The sequence below is a fragment of the Apium graveolens genome, chromosome 3 (assembly GCF_009905375.1).
Source record: "Apium graveolens cultivar Ventura chromosome 3, ASM990537v1, whole genome shotgun sequence".
NCBI classification, from domain to species: domain Eukaryota; kingdom Viridiplantae; phylum Streptophyta; class Magnoliopsida; order Apiales; family Apiaceae; genus Apium; species Apium graveolens.
The window spans coordinates 250,312,403-250,318,449 of NC_133649.1; positions in this window are offsets into that span (position 1 = coordinate 250,312,403).

Below are 6,047 nucleotides of genomic sequence, written 5' to 3' on the forward strand. Positions count from 1 at the left end.
ATCAAACAATCGTGAACAACTTTAAAGAATATATGGCTTTTAGGTATCAAGATAAAGTGTCTATCGGGGTTCTTACAAGAGTTAAATCAAGCATCAAGGTGTAAAATCAAGATTTCTCAATAATCAATAGCATGTTAATCAAAAGGATCAATCAGGTATTATAACAATTCTCTATTTTATCATGGCATCCCGATTACTTTGGTATACTAGCATGGTATGATTTTTGATCTACTTGCAATAAATACTTGAGGGTTCTTGGAATTTCTATATAATACGAAGATAGATTTGAGAATCACTTGGTCCGGGTATAACAAGGTAAATCAGGATACTCGCATCATATATATAAGAACTAGTTATCACACATTCGCAGTAGTAAACTAAAAAGTAGGTTGAATCACTTGCCTTGAGAATGATGAACTGGACTTGGAAAGTAGGAGCAACTGGAAGCTTTACTTCGATCTTTATGGCAAGTTTACCCTCGTCTCGAGATCCTACACAATTAATAATAACCTCATTATAATATATTCTCACCAACGGAACCTATTTACAACCCGAAATTAAACATAAATGGCACTTAGGCCTATATGCACGCAATTTATAATCACCTTATAAATATAATAGTACACATAGCCACATATACTCACACACCATATTTTAAATACCAAACAATATCACACACACACACACCATATTGCAACACTAGGCTTGGATGATCTCGTTTCACAACTTAAGTCACTTGATCGCTAAACTAGACAAAGTCTCCATATTTTGGCCTCCTAACTCGATGTGCCTTTACTAAACTATCCAAAACCTATTGTCCCTCACTTGGTCCTTTCACTCTACTGGCTTTATGCTATCTTGAAACTATAGTGGTCAACCTAGGCCTCACTCATAAATGCTTTAAAATTTTGTGGTAAGTGAATGTGCTTACTAAGGTAAATTTCACAATGACATATATGGTTTCTTGAGTGCATTAGACACTCTTACACTACAAGTTTACCTCCAAAACTTCTACACTAGACTCTTCTGATCATAAGGAAACTCCCAAACTTGATGTGGCTCAAGGGCCTAGCTTGGGCCTCCCTAGGCCTAAGCTTAAAGTCCATGGTTCCCCTATTTTTCTGGGCAGAAAAGATCCTGACTTGAACTAACTTGTGACATATTATTCTAACTCAAATCCTATGAACTGTGGCTGGAAAAACTCCTCTGACACTCCCTCTAACTAAGGCCCAACAGGGCCTAATGAGGGCCTACCTATGATATGGTCAAAACTTCCAATTTCTAAGTTGCAATAAAACTGTCCCTGACTGGATAGATTTTGTGATTCCACTCGTGCACCTAACCAAACGTCTTACAAACCTCCAACAAACACCTAAAACCTATTATATACTCCTAGTGCTAGCTTCTGGTGGATTGGGCCTCAAAGTGCACAACAAATGCTCATTCAAAACATCCACATAAACTAGTGCATCAAATCTGGAAAAATGCAAACACTAACTAATCCCTTTTTCCACCTTGACTCCTACTTATTAACCAAACATCCAACCTTTACCAAAGAAAAACAGGTGCATCAACATCCTAAAATAGTGCCTCAACAGGAGTGGAGATCATTCATGCTCTAGAACACCAACATACAAATAATAATATAACATGTAACTCATAGAAAACACTTAACAAGATTTCGGGTAAAACATAGAGTTTAAATTCTTGTAAATTCGACTTGTACCTATTACTCAACCTTAATAATCATGAAATATATCTTCTCTAAACTATTATTAAGAAATATATATTGGAAAAAATCTATTTCAAGCACAAATAATTTGAATTTATAGATTTTTAAACATGAAAACATGATTTCGAGAAGAGTAGCATACACAACATCGTTGATCATCATATTAACATCTTAAAACTAGCATTCATGGCTAAACATGATGATATAGTGAAATTTCAATAGCATGCAAAGGTTTTTAAAGCATGGTTTCTCCATAAAACACTTAGTTAAAATATATATAAAATGTATCTCAGAGAGAGCTCTTGAATTCACAAGAATCAAGAGTTTCTCTTCGGAGATCACACAAAAGCTACACATGCAACCATGAAACTTCATCTCCTAAATCATAAAACTCTTGGGAAGTATATAAAATAAATGTAGGTGGAAGAATTACACTAGGGAAGATGAGAAATGGGATGGAAAAATGGAAGGGAGTGGGGGAGGGGGTTCTCGGCCGATAGCAAGGAGAGGGAGGGGGATGAGAGAAAAAGAGAGGTGAGTTGGAGTGTGGAGTGAGTGAAATTATTTCTCACATTTTGTTTTTGGTTTTATGCCTTTGATTGACTAAAAGAAATGAGTGGAAATGAGAATGTACAAGAATACCCTCTAGCTAAAGTTAGGCCATTTTGCATGCCAGGTTAATGTGGTAATTTGAATCAACAAGTGAGTTAGTGGGGTTGGAAAGGTCTCCTTTACCCTTTAACAGAATGGAAGAGTGATTTGCATGCAAGGGTTTCCATGTAATTTGCTAATTATAACAAATAAATTTTTAAAGATTTATTTTTATAAAATAAAATACAAGTTCAAAAATTATAAAATTTATACCATAAAATAACTTGGATTTTTAGAAATTTTGTAAGATCACTTTTGAAAGTTGTGAATGAAATAACTTTTAAAAGAAATTTTTTTACAAGGTTTAGAATATTCCTTATAAATCAAAAATAAGGGAAATAAATAAACTTTTGCTTTGAAAAATCATATTCTACATAAAGCAATTTATAATGCAGAAATTTTCATTCATACAACGTACAATCATTAAGTATATTTATATTCGGCTCTAATATTATACAAAGTTCACAAATAATATTACATAAAATGCCGGTCGTAACATCCTCTCCCCCTTAAGGGATTCTGTCCCCAGAATCTAAGAGAACAGATGAGGATACCGGGAACGCATATCAGACTCTAACTCCCAAATTGATTCTTCGACCTTGGGGTTCCTCCAAAGTACTTTCACTAACTTTACCGAGTTATTCCTAAGACTCTTTACTTGTCAGTCGAGTAATTTGACAGGTTGCTCCACAAATGACAGGTCTGCCTGAATTTCTACAGGTTCATATTCTATCACATGGTTGACATTAGGATTGTACTTCTTAAGGAATGACACATGGAACACATTATGCACATGCTGATACTGAGGTGGTAAGGCTAACTCGTAGCCCACCTTCCCCACTTGACTCAAAATACCAAAAGGACCTATATATCTAGGTGCTGACTTCCCTTTCTTGCCAAATCTAGACAACCCTTTCCTTGGTGACACCTTCAGCAAAACAGCTTCGCCTACTTGGAATCTAACATCCTTACGCGCTGGATCCGTATACTTTCTCTGTCTATCTTGAGCAGCAAGCAACCTTTTCTGAATTAACTTGACTGTCTCATGTAACTGTTGTACCAATTCCGAGCCTTGAATCTTTCCTTCTCCTACTTCATCCCAACTTGTCGGTGGTCTACATTTCCGTCCGTACAAAGCTTCGTATGGTGGTATGCCAATACTGGAGTGATAGCTGTTATTATAGGAGAATTCTACTAATGGAAAGTGGTCATCCCAACTTTCTGCAAAATCGATTGCACAACTGCGCAACATGTCTTCGATTGTTTGAATTGTTCTTTCGATCTGACCATCAGTCTGCGGGTGATACGCCGTACTCATGTTCAACTTCGTGCTAAGACTCTCTTGAAATTGCTTCCAGAATCTCGAGTTAAATCGGGGATCTCTGTCTGAAACTATCGACATGGGTACTCCATGTCTTAGTACGATTTCACGCACATACAGATGAACCAATCTGTTTAATGACGACTTCTCATTAATTGGAAGGAAATGCGCCGACTTCGTAAAGCGATCAACTATAACCCATATAGCATCATGTCCGGATTTCATTCGCGGTAGTCCCACTATAAAGTCCATAACAATATTTTCCCATTTCCATTCCAGAATCTTTAGGGGCTGAATTAATCCGCTTGGTCGTTGATGTTCTACCTTCACTTCTTGACAAGTATAACACTTCGCAACCCATTCCGCCACCTCTCGCTTCATATTTGGCCACCAAAAGTTCTGCTTCAATTCCCTGATACATCTTGGTGCTTCCGGATGGATTGAAAATCTTGAATTAGTGGGCTTCTTGCAAAATCTCATTCTTCAATTCAGGTACATGAGGAATCCAAATTCTTGAGGAAAACCTTAGTATACCTTGCTCATCCTTTTGAGTACCAATCTCTTCTCCAGTTAGCTGATTCTTCTCTTTCTCCATTATTTCTTCGTAACATTTCCTTATCTTTTCCACTAGTGTTGCTGAAAAGTCATTGCACGACAAACTTCTTCAACTATTGCACAATCATAAAGTTCCAATCCAAATCTCTTAATCTCTTCAAACAATTCTTTTGGTGTTGCTATCATATTCAATATTTCCTTCCTACTCAAAGCATCGGCTACAACGTTCGCCTTTCCAGGATGATAATTTATCGAGCAATCATAGTCCTTAATCAATTCCAACCATCTCCTTTGCCTCATATTGGGTTCTTTCTGAGTGAAAATGTACTTTAAACTCTTGTGATCCGTGTAGATTTCACACTTTTCCCCGTAGAGGTAATGTCTCCAAATCTTAAGTGCGAACACTATGGCGGCTAGTTCCAAGTCATGCGTCGGGTACTTCAATTCATGCGGTTTTAACTGTCTTGACACATACGTGATCACCTTATTGTGTTGCATTAGCACACAACCCAATCCTTTATGTGAAGCATCGCTAAAAATCACAAAGTCTCCTTGGTCGTCTGGTAGTACTAACACCTGAGCTTGTTACCAATCTCTATTTCAACTCTTGAAAGCTATCCTCACATTCTGCATTCCATTCGATCTTCTGATTCTTCCTGGTTAACTTAGTTTCAAAAATCCTTGACAAATCTTCTATAATACCCTGCCAATCCTAGAAAACTTCACACTTCCGTAGGTGTCTTTGGCCTCTCCCAACTCATAATCGCCTCAATCTTTGCCGGATCTACTTTAACTCCTTCATCTCCAATGACGTGCCCCAAAAATTGAACTTCCTTTAACCAAAACTCACATTTAGAAAACTTGGCATACAACTTTTCTTGTCGGAGTATCTCCAATGCTATCCACAGATGCTGTTTATGTTCTTCTTCCGACTTTGAATAAATAAGGATGTCACCAATGAATACCACTACGAACTTGTCCAAATACTTTTTAAATACCTGATTCATCAGATCCATAAATGATGCCGGGGCATTAGTCAATCCAAAAGGCATTACTAAGAATTCATAATGTCCGTATCTTGTCCTGAATATTGTCTTTGGGATATCTTCTTCTTTGATCTTTAATTGTTGGTATCCTGATCTTAAGTCAATCTTTGAAAAGCACTTTGCTCCTTTCAGCTGATCAAATAGGTCATCTATTCTTGGTAGCGGGTATCGGTTCTTAATCGTCACCTTATTCAACTCCCGATAATCTATACATAACCGCATACTTCCATCTTTCTTCTTTACGAACAAGACAGGTGCTCCCCATGGCGACGTACTTGGCCGTATCACTCCTTTGTCCAACAATTCTTGTAGCCGGCTCGCCAACTCTTTCATTTCTGCTGGTGCCATCCTATATGGGGTCTTCGAAACTGCTTCTGTGCCCGGAGCAAGGTTGATCTCGAACTCGATTTGTCGATCTGGTGGTAAGCCTGGTAGTTCGTCTGAAAACACATCTGGAAATTCGTTACCTACGGGAATACCTTCTATGTTGGGGTTGCCCTTTTCTGAATCCACTACATAAGCTAGGAACGACTCACAACCTTTTCTAAGTAACTTCTTAGCCTGAATGATTGTAAGAAACAGTTGCTCTTGCCTCTGTCCCTTAAATACTACTTTCTCTCCATTCTTCATCTTTAAATACACTTTCTTGGACTTATAATTAATCTGGGCGTTATTCTTCCCTAACTAGTCCATACCTAAAATTACATCGAACTCTCCCAACTTTAAGAGTATCAAGTCGGCT